This window comes from Psammomys obesus, unplaced genomic scaffold (assembly GCF_907164565.1).
Source record: "Psammomys obesus unplaced genomic scaffold, mPsaObe1.curated_primary_1811, whole genome shotgun sequence".
Taxonomy (NCBI): Eukaryota; Metazoa; Chordata; class Mammalia; order Rodentia; family Muridae; genus Psammomys; species Psammomys obesus.
Window position 1 is genome coordinate 9,896,878 of NW_026596152.1, and position 19,811 is coordinate 9,916,688.

At 52.1% G+C, this 19,811-nt stretch overlaps 1 protein-coding gene and 1 pseudogene across 2 annotated transcripts in view; both read left to right on the forward strand.

Moving 5' to 3' along the window:
- The window catches only part of Pemt (phosphatidylethanolamine N-methyltransferase), an 82,825-nt gene that overhangs the window by 17,161 nt on the left and 45,853 nt on the right, over positions 1–19,811 (forward strand). The window lies entirely within an intron of this gene.
- Positions 5,746–19,811, forward strand: part of LOC129666742 (dnaJ homolog subfamily A member 1-like) — a 25,211-nt pseudogene continuing 11,145 nt past the window's right edge.

The following is a 19,811-nucleotide window of genomic DNA, read 5'->3' on the forward strand; positions in this document are numbered from 1 at the left end:
TCACTTTGTAGACCAGGCTAGCCTGGAACTCAGAGATCCACCTGCCTCTGCCTTGCCGAGTGCTGGAATTACAGGAGAGTCAGTGTGGAATAGAAAAATAACATAGTGTTACAGCTGCAGCTGCAGAAGAGCTGAAATGGCATCTGGAGGCAGGAGGCTGGAAGCCTAGCTCTGCGCTCGGTGGGGACAGGAAATGCCACCCCGAGCAGGGACATGCTGGGAGAACAGCGCAGTCTCTTACTGACTGCAGCACTGGGTATGGCTTGCTGTGCTCAGGCTTTGTGAGCAAGTCAGCAAGGTGGCACTGTAGGGCTGTCATTCGCACCCTAGGAAATGGATTAGTGGAAGGCTTTAGCCCCTTTCTGTTGCCTGAATGCAGCAGTCCTCAATCTGTGTGTCACAGCCCTGTGGGGGTTGAACAACCCTTTCACAGAGGTCGTATATAACATATCCTGTATATCAGATACTTACATTAGGATTCATAACTAGCAAATTACAGCTATGAGATAGTAATAAAAATGATTTTATGTTTGGGGGTCCCCACAACATGAGAAACTTTATTAAAGGGTCACAGCATTAGGAAGGTTGAGAACTACTGCTTTACTAGAAGAATTGTTGCTGAGAACTGTGTAGAAGGGAGATGGAAGCTTAATTCAGAATCTCTGAAAGATCCCACAGTGTAGCGCCAACATCCTGGCAAGGGCTCCTCAGATAAGTCAAAATATAATGGAGAGCCAGAAAGGAGAATGGCCACGCACACAGGAAGCAAGTGTGCACGAGTAGTTTTACTTCATAAGAATCCACCCTCAAGAGAAGTGTCAGTCCTCAGACCAGCACAGTCTACCAGGGCAGTCAACCATGATCTAATCACCTCAGATTTGCCCCTCTTAAGGGTTGCAACACCGCCATGCTGGGAACCAAGCCTTCAGCACATCAGCTTTAGTAAACACACTGAAATCATCTCCAAAACATATTAAAGAGATTTATTCATTTATTCTTCAGATGCTTATTGAGGGTACCAGGAAATGACCTGTTGCAGTGACGGCGTAGGAAGGACATATAGAATAAACATATAGATCGACTCCTTAGGGACAAAGCAGGTAAGAGGGGAGAGACAGGAAGGTGTAGCTGCTAGTTTGTGGGTTCTTCTCTTTCCCACCCTTTATTCCCCTGGTTTCACCCCCCTAACACCAGAGAGGAGAGAAACAAGGATAGAGGGGAGAGAGGAATTAGGAAAATCCCTGAATCTAATTTCTTACTTTTGTTTCTTTTTGACCACTGCTACTGACAAACCGCAACCAACCTCTGGCCCCACCACTTAGGGCTCTAGGCACTCATCCATTCATTCATTCATTCATTCATCCACTCACTCACTCACTCGCTCACTCATTTATTTATTTTGAGACAGGGTTTCTCTGTGTATCCTTGGTTGTCCTAGACTTGCTTTGTAGAACAGGCTGGCCTCAAACTCACAGACCTGTACCTGCTTCTGTCTCCTAGAGTGTTGGGATTACAGGCATGTACACCGTGCTCGGCTGGCTCTAGCATTTAGATTCCCTCTGAAAAGTTCCCCAAATTCCAAATGTCACACAGTTGCAGAAACTATCTGCAGCTGGAAAAACCACATTCTGGTAGAGCATGAGGCAAATCATAGTCAGTTGCTGTGAACAGTCCAAAGCAGCCCCACATCCCTACACCTGGGATTAAAACGAAAGTATATTTTCTTATAATATTTCTGTGTTTTTAAAAAAGAACCCAAGATTCCAGAATTCTTAAAACTGTCACTACAGGAAGGGTAATTATGAAAAGCCTGTCTGAAGGGGTGGCTTTTGATCGAAACCTAACACTTGCATAAGTCCTGGGGTTTTGGGAGAAGGTTGTAGGGACTGAGTTGATTTTTTTAAAGGGGGTATAGTGAGGACAGTGGGGAGGCAGCCAGGGTGGGCTAGTGGGGAGGCCAGCCCACCGGAGAGGCCCAGATGGTGGCATGCAGCAGAAGTGGGAGAAGTAGGAGAAATGGCAAGGAAAAGCCTGGCAGGATTGCAGCAGCAGCAGTGTGGCCAGTTCTGCTGTGGACCTCATGTGGCCAGCAGGAGGGCAGGTTCTGGGCCGAGCTGGGTAGTGTAGGAAGGTGAGGTGTGAAGAATGAACTTGGCTCGTCTCAGGGAAGATCGGTGATGGCCATGAGCTTCAGGAGGAGAGGAGGCCGCATCAGTCACCTCCTTGTTGCTGTGATAAAATAGCGTGAGCAAAAGCAACTTTTAGAAGAGTGTTTGACTGATGGCTCCAGAGGACTAAGAGCCCATGGTGGTGAGAGGCAGCAAGGGGCAAGCACAGTGGCAGCGGCAGGAAGCTGGGAGCCCATGTCTATAACCACGGGCACAAAGCAAACAGAGCACATGGAAGTGCCTCGAGACATTAAATCCTCAAAGCCCAGCCCCGATGACATATTTCCCCCAGCAAGGCTGGGCCACCTAGACTTCCCAAACAGCACCGCCAAATGGGGAGCAAGTGTTCAGACCACCACAGAGGCTTGTGTGGGTCAGTCTGCGCAGGGCTGGGGATGTAGAGTGGCTGCCCTGGGCCGAGCCTGGCCGGGACACCGTCTGTCTGCTGGGCTTTAGCTGGCAGCATTAGGTACCAGCATTTGGACAGCTGGGGCCATCCTTCCTTGTCCAGCTCTGTTTCATCCCTCTACTCTCCTTCTCTGAGTCTGATCTCCTTTAGCTTTCTCCTTACTTCAACACAGCTGATTGGTGTCCTGTACTCTTGGGGACCCCTGTTCTTGAGGCCTCTAGGGGCTCTCTGTTGGTCAGCCCAGATGGAGGCTTCTTAGCCCTTCTCTGCCTGGGTCTCTGGGAACTTTCTCACCAGGGCCTTCCTTTCCCAGCTGTTAGCCTTCCTGGTGTTCTGACCCCAGGTGCATTTCTCCCAAACCTAATATTCTTGAAGCTGGCAGATATGCACCGAGGTCCCTCTATACCAGTGAGGAGGCTGTTTTGGCATAGCAAGAAGTGTAAAGGTCATAAAAACTATGATGGGGCAGGGAGGAAAGGTCCAGGATGCTATCAAAGGGCAATGTGGGGCTCTCACTCTGACGTATGTGGCCTAGAATCCACTCAGATATCTGAAAGTCCAGTGTCTCCAGGCCCTGAGGGAGCTGGGCCAAGTGTACTCTCTTCTCCCTGTCCCCATAGGGGAGATGCCAGAGGGAGGCCTGGCCTCTCTCCTCTGTTTTGTCACCTGGGCATCTGTGTTCGCGGACTGCAGCTGTCAGCAGGAGCCATCACATGGTATCAGACCCCATGTCTTTAGCAGGCACCTGCACTGCTCTAGCTCTCAAGGTGGTGGCTGTTGTAGGCTTAGGAGTGTCAGTGGAGGTGGCAGTATAGCTCTAAGCCCGGTCAGGGGCCTTAACTCCTAGTTACCCTGGGTCTTAGCCCCTTGCTGGAAGTATGGCCTCTACTTTTCCAGGGCTTCCAGAAGACTTTTGTCCCTGTGGCCTTTGTGACCTTTGTCAGATCACCTCCCAGGTCTTTCTTCCTCTCTACTTATCTTCTCTGGCTATAGACTGCAGACATTTGGGGCCAGCTACCCAACAAACTGTAGGAGGATCCGCAGCCCCAGCTTCTGCCCAGCAGAGGCAGTGACACTGTCTCTGGACACTGATGCAGTGGTCCAAGTGTCCTGAACTCCCACTCTGTATCTCATGCATCCCTTCGCACAGCCGCCGTAAACACTGGTCCTGTCTGTCTCAGCGTGCTCCAAAGTGCTTGCTTTTCCATCTTGGCCACAGCCTGCCACACATTGCATTCTGGGTAGCAGCTGCTGCTTGGCCTGCATCTGAGGGGTCCAGCATGGTCCCTTCAGTGCTCATGGCCTTGTGCCTGGTGTAGTCAGTGCCCAGGAAGTGCTGCTGTTCTCATGAACATGGCTTACCGCTTACTTTCTGTGTTGCATCCAGTGAACACACTCTGTATCCGTGAGACGTGGACATTTACTCATTCTGGCAAACCCTGCAGTAAAGCATTGCAGCGTCTATGATCCCAGGAGAGATGGGGTAGATGGCTCTGTGACACTCCAGTGGCCACACTTTGACTGGAAGGGCAGGGCCTGGACCCTGGCAGTGGCCCTGAGCCTGGGCTGTTTACTGGAGAAAATGTCATTGAAGCTTTGTTATCTTTAGTGAGATGGAACAGATGCTGACAACTGTGGCCGATGGAGGCACCAAGGCAAGCTGTGATGGCTCATAGGGCATGAGCCAGCCCATCCCTGGGCCCTGTATCTGGCGTGGGCAGGACAGGCTGCTGTTGAGATTCTTGTCAGGACAGCTGGTGTGAAGGGGCAGAGCTCCTCACAGGTTCCCTCTTGGTGCTGTAGATCCAGCCACTCTATCAGGTCCGAGAGCAGCTGCCCTTCCCTAAAGGGTGAGGGGCATACAGTGAGGAAGTGCTAGCTGGACCAGCTACCCACAGGCAACCTGGGCCTCACGACCGCCACAGGGTAAGCCTACCTGCAGGCACACACCAGCCGAAGCAACCCTGGGTCAGTTCAGGAGGGTGCTGACCTGTAATCCAGAGGCTGTCCTGAAGGCCTCCAGGGAGGGCCTAGACAATGGTCACTGTGTTTATGGAGCTAGTTTGAGAAAGAGCCTTTCAGGACTTAGAACTTGCTGTGCTGTCTGCAGCAGCGTGTTTGCATTCTGGGACTGTGGACTGCGGCACAGGTGCCTTGAAGGAATTTAGGGCATCTGGACAGTAGGTGGCACTGTGGGCTAGAGGAGGCCTGCTTCCCTGATTTCCCCAAGGAAGAGTTGAGAAGGATGGAAGAGAAAGGGAAGACAGGCGGGGTGGGGGTGGGGGGAGGACGGGACACCACACACAGTGGAAAGAGGAAGTTACAATGAGGGAAGAGGTGACAGGGAGGAAGAGGTGACAATGAGAAAAGGAGATATTGTAGTGTAAAGGAAATGACAGTGAAGGAGGAGAAGGTGACAATAAACAAGGAGGACATAACAGTGAGGGAGACACTGAGAGAAGAGGAGGTGATAATGTAGGAGAGGGAGCTGACTGGGAAGGAGTAACAGGAAGGGGGAGTATACACCTTTGTTTTTTAAAACTTGACATAGTTAGAGTCATCAGAGAGGAAGGAGCCTCAGTTGAGGAAATGCCTCCATAGTATCTGTCTGTAGGACATTTTCTTAATTAGTGATTGATGGGAAAGGGCCCTGCCCACTGTGGGTGGGGCCACCCCTGGGCTGGTGGTCCTGGTTTCTGTGAGAAAGCAGGCTGAGAAAGCCATGAGGAGCAAGCCAGTAAGTAGCACCCTCCATGGCCTCCGCATCAGCTCCTGCCTCCAGGTTCCTGCCCTGTGTGAGTTCCTGTCCTGAATTCCATTGATGATGAACAGCGATCTGGAAGTGTAAGCCAAATATACCCTTTCCTCCCCAAATAGCTTATTGGTCATGGTGTTTCATTGCAATAGAAACTCTAAGATAAGGAGATAATGAGAGCGAAGGATTTGACAGGGAAGAGGTGATGCCATTGAGAGAGGAGGTGACAGTGAGGGGAGGTACTAGTGAGTAAAACAGAAGTGACAGTGAGAGGAGAGGAGGTAACAGTGAGGAGGGTGATGATAGTGAGGGAGGGAGGTGACAGTGAGGAAGGGTGAGGCAATAGTGAGTGGGGGGAGACAATGAAGGAGAGGTAGTGACAGTGAGGGAAGAGGACTAACAATGAGGGAACAATGAGGGATGAGGAGGTGATGGTGAAGGTCGAGGAGATGATGGTAAGGGATGAGGTGACAGTGAGGATGAAGAGGTGAGATTGAGAGTTGAGGAGGTGACAGTGAGGGATGAGGAGGTGACAGTGAGGGAGGAGGTAGCAGGGAGGAGGTTTGGCAGTGAGGAAGGAGGAGGTGACAGGAAGCTACCCAGACATGGAGTGGAGGGCAGGGTGGTAGAGGTGTGCATTGCTCCCGAGGTGGCCAGCAAGAGCCCTGCCCCCTCTGCCCTTCAGCACCCTTCTTTCTCCTGTCACCACATCCTCTGTTTTGGCTCCCAGCCTATCTGCCACTCATCCTCTCTGGTGCCAGAGAAGCTTCCTCTACGCATCCTCTGGGGCAGCCTAGGCTTAATTAGTGATTGATGGGAAAGGGCCCTGCCCACTGTGGGTGGGGCCACCCCTGGGCTGGTGGTCCTGGTTTCTGGCCTGGCCTTGCTGACTCTTGGTCAGGTGAGGTCTATGCATCGAGGTCTTGTCCAGCTGTGGAAACGTGCCTTTCACCCAGGCCTGGCCTGCGGTGGATTGTCTTGGGCCATGACACTGCTCTCCTGGAGTGTTGGCTAGGTAGGTAAGCATGTGTGAGTGAGACAGGACAGGGGCATCAATGGGCACTTTGGGATTCTTGCTCCATCTGGCTTAGAAATCTGGCATGTGGCACCATGCACCCAGCTGGCTCAGAGCTGGATCTGGGGAGCAGAGTGCGTCTTCTCTTGCCTTGTGCTGCAGAGGCTGGCCTGGCTGGTTGCTGTGGCTCGAGGCAGCTCACGGCATTCTTTGAGCAGAGCCAGCTGGCTCACAGAGCAGGAGACCTGGGTTGTGGGCACTGCAGGCTCACATCAGCCAGCCCCTAACCACTTCTGACTGGTGCCACCTGATGCACCACGGCACTCCTGTCTCCCTGGTTCTGTCTCAGCTGTTCCCGTGGCTTCGCTCCTCTAGAACCAATGCAGGCCCAGCCTCATACTGGGCTGAGGGTGATCCCTTCTGTAAACCGTAACGCGGCTGCACCGTTAGCCCTTCAGTGTTGGCTCAAGTGCAGTGGATGTGTGTTTAGCTGGAAGCAGCCTAGCCTCCTCCCTGACCCCATCCACCTATGGCATCTGAGCAGCAGAGTTACTTCAGAACCCAGCATCCCAGCAATGTGGGATCTAACAGTGTCTCACACAGGGCCAGCTCACAGTCTGCCAGGATGGCCCAGAGACACACAGCAAAGAACGAAAGGAAGGAGGGCTGCCCTGTAGCACTGTGCCATGGGTCTAGGCACTGGTTTCAGTTATCTTAGAGTATGTTAGCTATGTGGAGCTGAGGACGTCTTCCCTCCATGATTATTTTGGTACTGCTATTTTGCTGTATATGATTAGTTTGGTGTTTCAAGGCTATCCTACATCAAAGTGTGGATGACATCAACGTACCTGAAAGGTGCTGGACAGGATGCTTGGCTGTGTGGTTTCATATAGATGAGCTCATAGACACAGGAAGTGAGATCTTAGTGCTTTAATGTTTCATCGGTATCCCTGGCAGACCAGGCTGTTCTACTGCAATGCCCTCCCCCCTTCCTCCCTCCTTCCCTCTGTCTTCCTCTTGTTCCTTCTCTGAAGATTAAGGCCAGGGACTTGGATGTGCTGGTGTTCCTCCTCCGAGCCATGCTCTAGCTTCTGCCCTTTATAGATCCTGGCTTCTGTAGCATGGTTTGAGAACAGCGTCTCTCAACCTTCCTAATGCTGCAGCCCTTTAATACAGATCCTCCTGTTGAGGTGACCCCCAACCGTAAAATTATTTCCATTGCTACTTCTTAACTGTAATTGTGCCACTGTTGTGAATCATAATGTAAATATCTGTTATGCAGCATATCTGACATGAGACCTCTGTGAAAAAGGGTCATTTGACCCCCAAAGGAGTCATGACCCACAAGTTGAGAACAACTGGTCTGAGATGTACTCTCGTGACCCAGATGTTCCAAGGGGGCACTCTTCCTGTGACATTGTCTGGAGCGCTGGCCGCTTGACTTATCACCATTCTAGAGACAGATAATCTCCGTGTGCCTCTGCACCTTTGCATGCTCTAGTCACTTTTCCTATGGAGATTTCCACCATGTCCTTGCTTGCTACCCTTCTTCAGCCAGACATCCCTGATTCTGTCCCTAAGTAAACATGGCCAAGCATCCTCCTTTAGGTCTTCCTGCTCACTGTGGCTCTGAGGCCTGGCCCTGGGAGCTGTTAATGGTAAATGTGGGTTCTGCTTTCTCCCAGGCTGAGTTCTCGAACTCTCAGGGAAGGGTTGGAGCCATCCACAGATACCCAGGGCGGAGCTGGAGCTGGAGCCGGAACCGGAGCCGGAGCTGGAGCCGGAGCCTAGGAATGGGAAGGATAGATGGATCAAGGGCTCCCTCCTTCCTGTGGTGGCTCCGGGGAGGAGTGGATCAAGGAATGTTCGGTCCCTTCTGTGCTGGGATCACACAGACTTCCGCTGGCTGTTTTCTCTCATCTGTCTTTCTCCATCTGTGAAAGGAACTTGCAAGGACCTCAGCAGACCCTACGAAGTTCTTTTTTGGTGTCATGGGGTACAGCCATGGCCCTTGCAAGCCTAGAGGCAGCCTGGTTGTTGTCCCTTGGGTCTTGTCTTTGGCACAGCAGAACTGAACATATATGTAGAGTGGAGGGACAGTTGCATGTGTGTCTACATGTGTTCTATACTCCGGGTTTAAGCAACATCCTGGTCTCCTTGAGCGTTTACCACTGCTTTGTGCTGAGGGCCTTGCAACCCTCTTCTACTTTATATGCTGGTAGGACGCTGTTGCAAACAGTAATTCTTTACGTTAGGCAGGCTTTCCTCACTCTACCCTTTCAGCTGTGTTTTGTTCCTCTCTCTTCCCTCCCTCGTCTTCTGACTGTATCTGCTTTAGCTTCTACTTGGGTAAAAACATGCTTATTTCACCAGCTTAGTCTCCTCCAGCTCTACCCTGTCAATAAGAGGATTCCCTTTGTGTGTGTGCGCGCGTGCACGCATGCACGCACCCATGTATGCATGCATGCAGTAGAAAGCCACCTGCAGTGCTCTTTTTTACAATTCTCCTTTATTTGGGGTGTTGAGGCCTCTACCTCCCTTCCACCAACCCCCACCCTTAAGTAGGAAAGAGAAAAGGTTAGTGGGGAGAGGGGGCCCAGACCCCTCCTTCTCCCTGCTATGTAGGGTCAAGGGGTTCTTTTAAGGTTCTATACCAATCTCCATCAACTGCAGACACAGCTAGCAGGCTCCTCCATACTTCTGTGCCTCATCTGTGTGCTCCAAACTGCCACACCATCTTGGTCTCTGGCCTTTCCAAACTACTATATGCCCCATGCCACCACTGCACGCCACACCTTGTCTTTCTCAGCCCTCACATTTATCTCTCAGAGCCCTAGACCACGTTTCTCTTCGTGCTGCACGTAAAAGGCCATTCCAGCTGGCAGAAGCCATGCTCCGCCCATAGTGGGTGTGGACAAACTATAGCCCAACTAAAATCCTCCACTTGGGATTAAGACAAGAGCGCGTTTACACAACATACGAAGAAGCCAACGCTTGCCCTGCACATGCATGTGTCGTGTATGTAATACCTTTGGTATCCTTTGGTATTATTCCCCAGGAGCCAGCCACTGTGTTATTTAAGACATGTTCTCTCACTGGCCTGGGGTTCACTGAGTAGGCTCTGCTAAGTGGCCAGTGAGCCTTAGGGATCCGCTTACTTCTGCCCCTCCAGCTCAGGGATCACAGCGTACCACCAAATCTCTGTTTTGTTTGTTTTGTTTCACATGGATTCCAGATATCCAATTCAATTCTTCATGCTTGTTTGGTAAGCAATTCCTCAACCAAGCTGTCTCCTCAGCCTGGGAGTTCATTCTTCTTTTGTGTAGTATTTTTGTGTATGGTATTATGTGCCTCATTTCCTTATCCTTTCATTCATCGTCGGCTGACGTGAGTAGGGCAGAAATAAACAGGAACTGCAGGCATCTCTCAGCCATGCTGCCACCATCACCTTTGACTATGTGAATGCTAGTGGGTTTGCTGGATCATGTGGTGTGTGTGTGTATGCGTGTGTGTGTGTGTGTGTGTGTGTGTGTGTGCGCGCGCGCAGGTGGAGGTTATAAGTTGACATTGAATGTCACTCAAATCATTCTCCACTTTAGTTTTTGAGGCAGGATTTCTCACTGAGCCTGGATTATAGCATGGTGGGGAGCTGTGGCAGCTGGGATAAGTTGGTCTGTGGTGTGTGTGTTGGGGTGGGGTAGGGTAGGTGGGAAGTGGAGGCCTGGCCCTGGACGTGGTAAACCAGTGACATCATCAGTTTCTTCTTCCACCTTACCTGCACTGTGGGTGACATAGGCCCCAGGGGGATGATCTTATGTAAATCCCAACACACAGTATTGGGAGGGTCCTTTGCCACAGTCACTGGCTGGATTGTTTGGAAAGCTTTTGTTGCTGTTTGAAAGCTGGAGATCTAGCCTGGGCCTTTGTGCATTGTAGGTGTGTGTGTGTGCTCAGTCCATGGGCTGTGCCTGGTCCCTTCTCGAGAGGCTTTGGCTGCTTTGCTGGCCTTCTCTGTGTACCCTAGTTCTCCAGGCTGCCTTGCCCTCCAAACCTCCAGGCTTTCCCTGCATGTTTGGGGAGTGTAGCTCAGTGGAGGCACATCCCTGTGAGAAGAATCGAGGAAATTCTATTGCAGGTGTAGTATTAGTGTGCATAGGGCCAGAGGGCATGCTCCAGCTCTGTAAATCCTGTCTTTCCACAAGGGCACCAGTAACAATCTACATAGGCCAGGGATCTATCTCAAGCCCCCATCATGGAGGGGCTCTATCTACCTTTCTGTGTCTGCCATTCATGCCTGTCTAAAAGGAGCCCAGAGGACATCTGGGTGGATAGGCAGGCTGGGTTCTACCCACAGGCGGTGGGGGAAGGTATACAGTGGATTCTCCTCCTGCTACTTCCCAAAGAGTAGCCACCTCTGTAAGCCCTGTTGGGATAGGCAAGGTGCAGGCTTCAAGGAAGGAAACAGCTCTCCCATGTGGAGTGTGGAGAGTCCCTGACCTCTACAGACAGGGGTATGACCTTGACCCTGGCAGGGTCCCATTGTTTGCCCTCTGAAGATCCATCAGCTTTTATCCTTGTCAGGGATGTAGATGTGGGCTGAAAGCCAGGAAGGTGGATGAGAGGTGTGTGGTGGCCTGACCTGAGGAGATGCCTTTTGTTGTCAGAAGTGTCTTTTCTGAGAGCCTTAATAAGGGCAGGGTCAAGGGGTCTCAGCCTGGAAGGCAGAGGGTAGCTTAGTTAGGTTTCTCTGTTGGATAGACAATGGCCAAAGAGCAATTTGGGGAGGAAAAGGTTTATTTTGCTCACAGGTCACACTCAGTCCTTGAGAGAAACCATTGCAGGAGCTCAAGGCTGGAACTGAAAATAGAGACCCTGGAGGAAAGTACTTACAGGCTTGCTCCTCAGGTTTGTTCAAGTACTTTTCTTATCCCGTCCGGGACCACCAGCCTAGGGGCAGCACCCCCACAGTAGTCTGGGCCCTCCTCTATCAGCCATTAATCAAGAAAGTGCCCCACAGCCATTACCACAGGGCAAGCTGGTGGAGGCAATTCCTCAGTCGAGGTTTCCTCTTTTTAGTGACTCTTGTTTGTGTTGACAAAACCTAACCAGATAAATGAGGGATGGAGTCGGTGGCTTTCCCAGCGCCCCACAATCACAATGCTATTATGATAATTACAATCACCACAACTCGTCTTTCTGTATCCCTGGCTTACTCTCCAGGTAGTCTAAAAGAACAAAACTGATAGAACCCATCTAATATATATGGATATTAGACTGGGTTACAGGATGTGATCAGGCAGTCTAACAGCAGCTGTCTTACACTGGGGAGACTGAGAATCTAGCAGTTCAGCCCATGAGGCCGGATGTCTCAGCAGTTCCAATATGGTGCTAGAGACCAGGGGGACTCTTTGGAGAGCTGCTGGTCTTAAGTCTATGCTGGAATGCCCCCAAAAGTTAGTTCGAATATTAGTGAAGGAATGCCAGAGCAACAGAATAGATGGACTTGCCAGCGGGAGTGAGGCAAGCAGGCAAAAAGCAAGCTTCCCTCGTCCATGTCCAGTCACGTGGATTGCCACCGCCAGGTGTAAATAACATTCAGGAAGTGACAGCAGCTTATGCTGATGCTAGTTGAGTCCAGGCGCAGCCAATTTGACAACCAAGACCGGCCATCACACCGCCCCCTGAGCCCATTCCACTCGCCACTGGATTTTATAGAAATAACCACTCAGGGTCAGAGGAGTTCTTTGACGGGCCTGAGCCACACAGCAACAACACAGAAGTGGACCTGCCTGCTCGTGGGTGCCCCTCCACCTGTCCTTATTTATACTCACAGCCACAGTTTGACACACACCCCTGTACAACCCCAGAGGTGGTGTGTCCTGTTGAGGAAGGACAGTGACATAGCCTGGAGTGGCAGCATGGCCTGGCCTGGCCTGGCCCTGATGTGCTGAGTACGAGGCCCTGCCAGCCGGAAAAGACCCTCCACACACTTGTCTCCAATGCCTGTTAGAGCCTGGGTGGGGTCACACACGCCCCGCAGCCCCGCAGCCCCGCAGCCCTGCAGGGATTTCTGCACAGCTTTGTTTCTGGGTTAGTGTGTGCTTGCCTGTGTCAATGTTTTGAGTACACACAGGCCTTCCTGCGGGCAGGGTTGCACATGGGCCGCCGCGTGAGGCAGTCATGTGGAAGTGACAGCTCCGTGCCCGCCAGCCTGCCACCTTTCCTGGCCATCCTCAGGAGCTCGGCCCTGTCATGTCTTCCCACCCCACTGGCCTCTGAGCACACACACACCTATCATTCCCCTCCTGCCTTTAGTACTTGGGCCTGGGCAGGATTCCTGGCTGCACACAACATGGTTTTCTTCTCCGTAAGTGGAGGATTGGAGTGGCGGCCTAGTGTGTTGCCACAAGACAAGGAAGGTCTTAGCGAGAAAGGTACCAGACAGACCTGCGCTGCAGTTGCTGTGTTGGGCCGTCTTGCCTCTGGCCTCTGTCTCATGGTTGACAGCTCTGGTTTTAGAGAACTGGTCCATCACCTTGATTGCGGGGCCTATTGGGGCTTCTGTGTGTGCTCACTGAGCACCACCTGGGGCCTACTCATGGGTCTTGGGTGTTGTTCTCTGAGTAGCTGAGTGGCAAGGCCTGTGCTTTGGTTTCCTTCCCTGTAAAACAGCATCAGCGGATGCTCTCTGCCCGCCCTCGTATTGTGTGACGTTATTCCTGGGGAGACATGAACAGCTATCACTAGACAGGAAACCGATGACAGATCAAAGTGCTGATGCCACTAAAGTCCACCCTGGTGAACCGATAAGGTTGCTTATAGGAATTGGGGTGGGAGGGTACTTACAGGGGCAGAAATGACTCAAAGACATCACCAAAGCCCACCACAGCATGGAAGCCCGGAGCACACCGCATAGCCTGCCGGTAGCTCAACTGGTTGAAGAGCCTCTTTTCCAGGCAGCTCAGTTGGTCTGAATGGTTTTTTAGGAAGTCTGGATACTCTGTGTTCCTCTAGGCTGTTCAGTTTGTCCTGGCTCTTCCAGTCAGCTCCGTCAGAGCCTCCCCCAAAGCCCCTTGCTTGTCTGAGAGAGTCTCTCAGCAATCCTTGTAGCTTATTTATATGTGGGGAGGGAGCTACCTAGGAAAGCTGCTCAGTTGAGGGACTTCCTGAGCTTAAAGAGTTTCCTTTTGGGGAAGAATGCTCCACCTAGAACGTCTTACTGTTTTACCTCCCCGTAAACACCCTGCCTTAAAATATCCCGTTGTTCCACCTCCCCCTTAACATCCCATGCCTTAAGGAGTGAAGGAGTGTCCCTCCAAGACAGAAGGTTTTATTCTTGGAGGAAACTGCTGCACAACACCTCACCCAGTCTGTGGGGAAAGCTAATAAAGTACCCTGAGGCGAGTACCCACCACAGTGCTGGGCAGGCCCTGGCCTGGCAGGGGCAGCTGTGAGTGTCATTTGTCCTGGCCCACTGGTGTCTAGGAGGATCTGGTAACTAGGAGTTACGTGGGTCCTGTTGATCATGTGGGGTCCCCTGGGAGCAAATAAGTTTTAACTACAGGGTTCGGAGGAAGGGCAGGAAAGTGGGAGAGAATGTGGACAGAAAGGTGCTGGAGGGGGCTGAGCATCCCCTCGTCACATATCACACGTGCCAGGCTGGGGGGGGGGGGGGGTAGGTGTGGGCAGTGTGGAGGTCAGAGCTGGGCAAGGTGCAGTTGCATGGTTGCAGTGGGTCGGGGAGCCAGGTGATGCCCTGACACGTTATTGGGGTGGGAATGGGGTGGGCTGAGTCGACCCAGTGAGAGCCCTTTGCCAGTCACTGTGCGCCCCTTGGCTCTGTGGCGCTTCTCCTCGTGGGCCTGCTTGGTTGACAGTGCTGACATCTGCGTTGACTGGACTCCTTCCACCATGGGTTCTGTGGCCTCTTTCCCGATCTTCCTCCCAGCCTTCTGGGCCCTGTGGAGTGGCATGAAGGGCCGTGGGCTCCCATAGACTGTGCAGGCCTTTGGGACAGCATCTGTTGCTGGTTTTCTGTGTATGTTTAGGAATTTGTTTTGTTTTGTTTTTGCCTTTTCAGGGCCTCAGCTTCTCCCTCAGATGACCTCTACCTGGGTGTTTATTTGGTATTAAAAGTCAGATTATTTGTACCAAGGGCAAGAACCAAAGGTGGCTGTCTTGGAGGGTTGACTTATGCTGTTGTGTGAAGGATTCAAGGACCAGGAGGGTAGGAAGTCACTTCTGCCCTTTGTTCAGCTGGGTACCAATTCATTTTTGTACTCTTTCCTCTGCTCTAGCCAGCACCTCCTATTTCTCTGATTTCCCATCCTTACCCCAGCAGGAAGCCAACCACAGTGTCAATCACTTGGGCCTCTGGCTCCTGGCCCAACCCACCAAGCACTGTTCCATCTGTTGACTGGTGACTGGTTGACCCCTCAGCTGGTTTTTGCCTTTTTCTGGCTTTTGGCAGTACCATTTCCCTTGCAAACCCTCAGGAGGAGGAGGGCTGACTCTCAGCCCACCTTGACAAATCCCTCATTCTGGGAGTCAAAGCTTTCCCTGAGGGCCCAGCCTCAGGAAATACTAGCCTCTGCCAGGAAGTAGGGTTGTCTGAATTTCTGCCCTGTCCCCTACTATTCTCTAAGAAGACTTGTGTCCATCCCTTGCTGTCCTGCTGACACTCAGTTGTTTCTCTTGTTTCGTTTTTCAGGCAGTCTTGCTATGTCCCTAGGCTGGCCGCCGTGTTCTGTGTAGCAGGGACTGTAGATGCAGCCTGACTCTGGCTCATGGTTTTTCTTATTCAGTGCCCATTTCCTGGACATTTCCCCATGGAAAACAGTGTTCTGGTAGGAGTTGTGGATATTAGAAGTAGACAGGAAGCTAGCCTGTTCGGGGAGTCTGCTGATTGGCCTCCATGGTCACTGAGTTCAAAGCAAGATGAAACTTTTGACTCATGAGGCTGCCAGCTATCTGGTCAGCCTCTTACATAGCTCTGTGGGCACCAGCATTTCATCTTCTGTGTCTCATTTCTGTTTCCCTCCTGTTTAATGTGTGTGCTTTTGTACGCTCACCACTTTTCATAATGAACAGTGGGACTAAGAAACAAAAGCTTCAGAGCCTCACAAGGTTGGGCTTGTGCCTGACCCACTTTGGGAAGCTGAGAAAGTGGCATGGCTCTTGCTGGCTGTGCCTCAGGTGGAATATGGTCAGGCAGGTAGCCTGGGTCAGCACTAGGCTACTTAGAGGCCAGGGAGGAGCTGCAGTGATTGCCAGCTGTCGCCGGGGGGACATCAGAGGTGAATTATGCCCCCTTGAGCCCTGGGGTCTTCAGGATCTGTGACCTTGTTCTCTCCCTGTCCTGCTGTTTGGCTGAAGATGAGAGCCTGTGGTAATGCCACAGTGCCGCTGGACCATCTCTGTGTGCACATCCGAGTCTCCCGTTAGCAGCAAAGTGCCTGCTGTAGGAGTCTTTCCAGCAAACCAAAGTGTGTTTCTCGCCTTCTCAACTCTGCTTTGTCCGGCTCCTCTGGCTTCTGTTAGAAGAAGAGGGTATGCTTCATCCTGCATAGAGGGCCACGGGAACCCACCCAGAGTGGGGATTGGACCTCAGTGGCTCCAGCGTGGCCAGGGTGTCTGACGTATAGGCACCTGGTCCAGTCTCAATGGCCATGCTGAGTGTCAGTGGTTGCGCTAAGTTTCAGGGAAGTGAAACTGATCAGGGCCTGGCTATGCTTTGGGAAGCCTGTGGTCTGGACAAGGTTTTCTTATTTGCCGCTGAACTCCTTGGTCTCTTTCCTCATCTTGGTGCCTAGAGTTGATCCTAGCTTGCCATCTGTGGCTCCTGCATGTGCTTCATCTGCTCTCAGAGAGGGTTGGTGACTGAAGGGGGCGCATGCGCACGTGAACACATGGAAACTCTGTGTCCTTCCTTTCTGCCCTCTCACTCCGTGTACTACGTATTTCTAAAAAGCCGATGAAGTCCTCCCTGGCTATTAACTGGTTAAACCCTGCAATTCAAAGGCTCTTTGGTAGAGGGCCCACAAGACTCACAGTAAGTGTCTGCTGGCTTTGAATTAGCCAGAACCGGGGGAAGCAAGCTGCCCCACCCCTGCCAGGAGAGCTGGAGTATGCTTAAAAGGTACTAATGCCCCTGGAGCTGACGGCTTTCCCTGAAGTGGGACATGGTTGGAAAGTTCATAAACAATGGTATGTTTTTTTGCTCCTCTGTGGACTGTCAACAACCTTACACTGTTTGCCAAAGGGTCTGACTTCATAGCCTCTGGCTCTAGAGGGCAGGCCCAATGCTCATACTTCATTTCCTCTTGAACCTAACCTCCTCTGTGTGAGGTATTTTGGAAAGCAGCAGTGTGGATACGGGAGGGGGGTGGGGGGATGTGGAGGAAATGAGGCTGGGCTGAGGGCTTTTGGGTCCTGACAGACTCAGGGTGTTTTCTACAAGGCCCTGATCTGGCTTCCTGACTGGCTTCCAGGCCAGCTCCTGCTCATTGGCCAGGCCACAGACCGAAAGCCCACTCAGAAAAGTTTTAGACATTCAGTCTGGTGCTGCCCACCTGCTACCTGGGTGTGCACCAGATGGGAGGGAGGGATGGCTGCTTACTCCAGATGCAGCGTGTTCACCTGTCATGGCCAGGAGCTGGCTCTCCCAAGATGGCAACAGATGCCAGGGCAATCATGGAGAGTTATCCATAGGAGTTTCTAGACATCGCCTGGCTCTCTGGTATCATTTGAAGGAGCCTGGGGCCTCACACGATTGAATGAATCGTGAATGAACTGAAGTCTCTGTAAGTGGCTCTCCAGGGATTCGAGCCACACATGGGACGCTGGGACATGGGTGTCTGGGTCAGTCTAGTCCTACAAGTCAGGTGGGCGTGAGGCCCTCCAGTGTGCTGAGAGGATACAGGTGTTTCAGAATTGGGGACCTGGCCTGTAATTTCATCTGAGGGATCTCTCTGAGACAAAGAGACCAGCAGCCTAGCAGGGGACCCACATGGCTGTTGATAGGTGCCCACACACGTTCGCCTTCCTTCTTCAGTGCGATGTCTTATGTGTCCACAGTCTCGCCTAGGATGGCCACCTTAAGGGAAGGTTGTGTTCCTCCTTATTAGTCTGGTGACAAGTAGAAGGGATAGCTTAGGGCTCCTTTCCTGGGCTGGGGTTGCAAGCTTCCAGGCTGTGAGGGTCCTGTCCTGTACTTGTTCTTCTCCCTTGACTCTGACTTTGTTGCCTGGACGGAGAGACAGCAACACCAGCTCCTTGCTGGCTTGGGGTACTGCATCTGTGAGGACTGCAGGGTGTAAAAGCCTGAATCCCCAGCTGCACAGGTGCTGTTGACACTGCAGTGTTTCCGGGGGGGGGGGGAGGGTAGCAGGGGATTCTGGGAGGTAAGGAAGAAGCTGGGCTGCTCCAGCCAGAGCCTTCCGGTGTTGCCCTAGGCCCACCAAAGCAGAATTCTCCACCTGTGGCTCCTGCTGGGGTGGAGAGGCCTCTGGGGGGTGGAGAGGCTGGGGGAGCGGCGTGTTCTCTGTCCAGAAGACAATGTTCTCAGGTGGATTTACACCTCTTCTCCTGGGAGCTTGGAAAATGAGGTGTGAGATGCTAATTTTAGACCTTTGGTCTCCATGTCAAAATGGCAGCAGGACATTTAGAAAGCAAGGATGACGGCATGGCCTCGTCCCTTGTTAATTGTGGGTCAGACACATTTCCATAAGAGAAACAGGTCCATCATGACTGAGTGTCGCCTAAGGGGCCCTGCTCGGCACCTAGGCATCTCGGTCACCTGGCCAGGGTGACTCCGTAGGCCCCGAGGTTAGCCTAAGGTCCCTTCGTGTTTGAGTTCCAGAAGGTATTTCCTACAGCAGAAGAGTATGGAGATGTCAGACGTGACTCCTGGAGACCTTTGGGGGCAAGTTCCTCGTAGTGAGGAGACAAAAAGAACAGGCAAATGAGGTCACTCATCAGCCAGGGCTACTGCCCAGGGGCCTGCTTCACATCTGAGAGCACCCGGCTTTTCATCAACTCCCAGGCTATTTTGTCCTCTTCGTTTTTGCTGGCGCTCTTTGCCCATTACACAGGCTCCCTACCCTCCTCAGTCCTGCCACGTCACAGAGGCAGAAGGTCACCAGCAGCTCCCAGTTACTGCCCAGACTTCTGTCAGGTGCCGCTGGGCACAGCTGTGTGCTGGAGAGCCTGGTGCCATGCTCCTAGGAACATGTGCTCAGCAGCCTTGCTGACCCCGCCCTCACCTCACGTCCTGGGGCAGGACCAGCTGTCCCTACAGCAGTGCCCACCCACACTGGTACCTGGAAGGACTGAGACGCCCTAAAGAATAGTTTGTTGACTTTTTAAATTTTTTTTTTTTTTACACTAACTTCATTTAAAATTTTAAAGTAATGCATGTGTTGGATACTCCCATCCCCCAATACCACAAGACATAGGTGAATGTGTCCTCTTTGCATCTTTCCCCTGCACTCTGTTGCCATTTTCTGGGATACTTCTTAGGTGTCATGTGCATGAGGTATCTCAAGGCACAGAAATAACTTTTTTTTTTTTTTTTTAACACAGAGTTTCTCTGTGTAGCCCTGGCTGGCCTGGAACATACCTTGTAGACCAGGCTGGCCTCAAACTCAGAGCAACCTGCCTCTGCCTTCCAGTGCTGGGATTAAAGGTGTGCGCCACAACGCCCGGCTAAGACCGTCCTCTTGGTGTGTCGGAGTCTATGTTGTGGTGGGTCTTTCCCTCCACACACACTTGAGTGTGCTGAAGTACTAGGTGAGAGCTATGATGCGCCTTCCCCGGGCTCCTCATGGCTCTCCGTGGGCTTTGGAGGTTGTTCCCTTGGCATCCATATTGCCTCTTTTTCCTTTTCACAGCTGCCACCCAATCAATATTCTGTCACGAAGGTGGCCTCTGTGTATCGCATTATCCCCTCACTGGCTGGTGGCTGTTTGACTTGCTCCAGCGCTCACTGTTGTGAACTGCCTCCTGCCACCTGCTTCCCACGGGCAGGCCCATGATGGGTCTCCAGAGGACACAGAGCTGATGTATGACAGTGACATCCGCAGGGAGGGGGCTGTGTCTGTGAAGGACGGAGACCCTGTGTCCTAAATTAGGCTGCCTCAGTGTGGCTTGTGCAAACAAACTGTCACAGGGGCCTCCAAACTCTGTCCTAGCTGTGTATTTGCAAAGCATTGTGGGTCTGCTTAAACCTGACTTGATGAGTGGTACAGAAGACCTATGTCAGATCACCTCCCCCAGAGAGCCTGAGCTGTGGCAGGCTGTGAACAGGCCAAGAGCATGCTGTTCTGTCACATTGTGTGTCCCCCAGTCCCCGGGGTGACATGCTTGAGCATCCTCGTCCTCTGAGACATTCTAGTGTGTGTGTGTGGTGTAGTGTGATGTGGTACGTGTGTGGTGTGTGTGTGTGTGGTGTATGGTGTGTGGTGT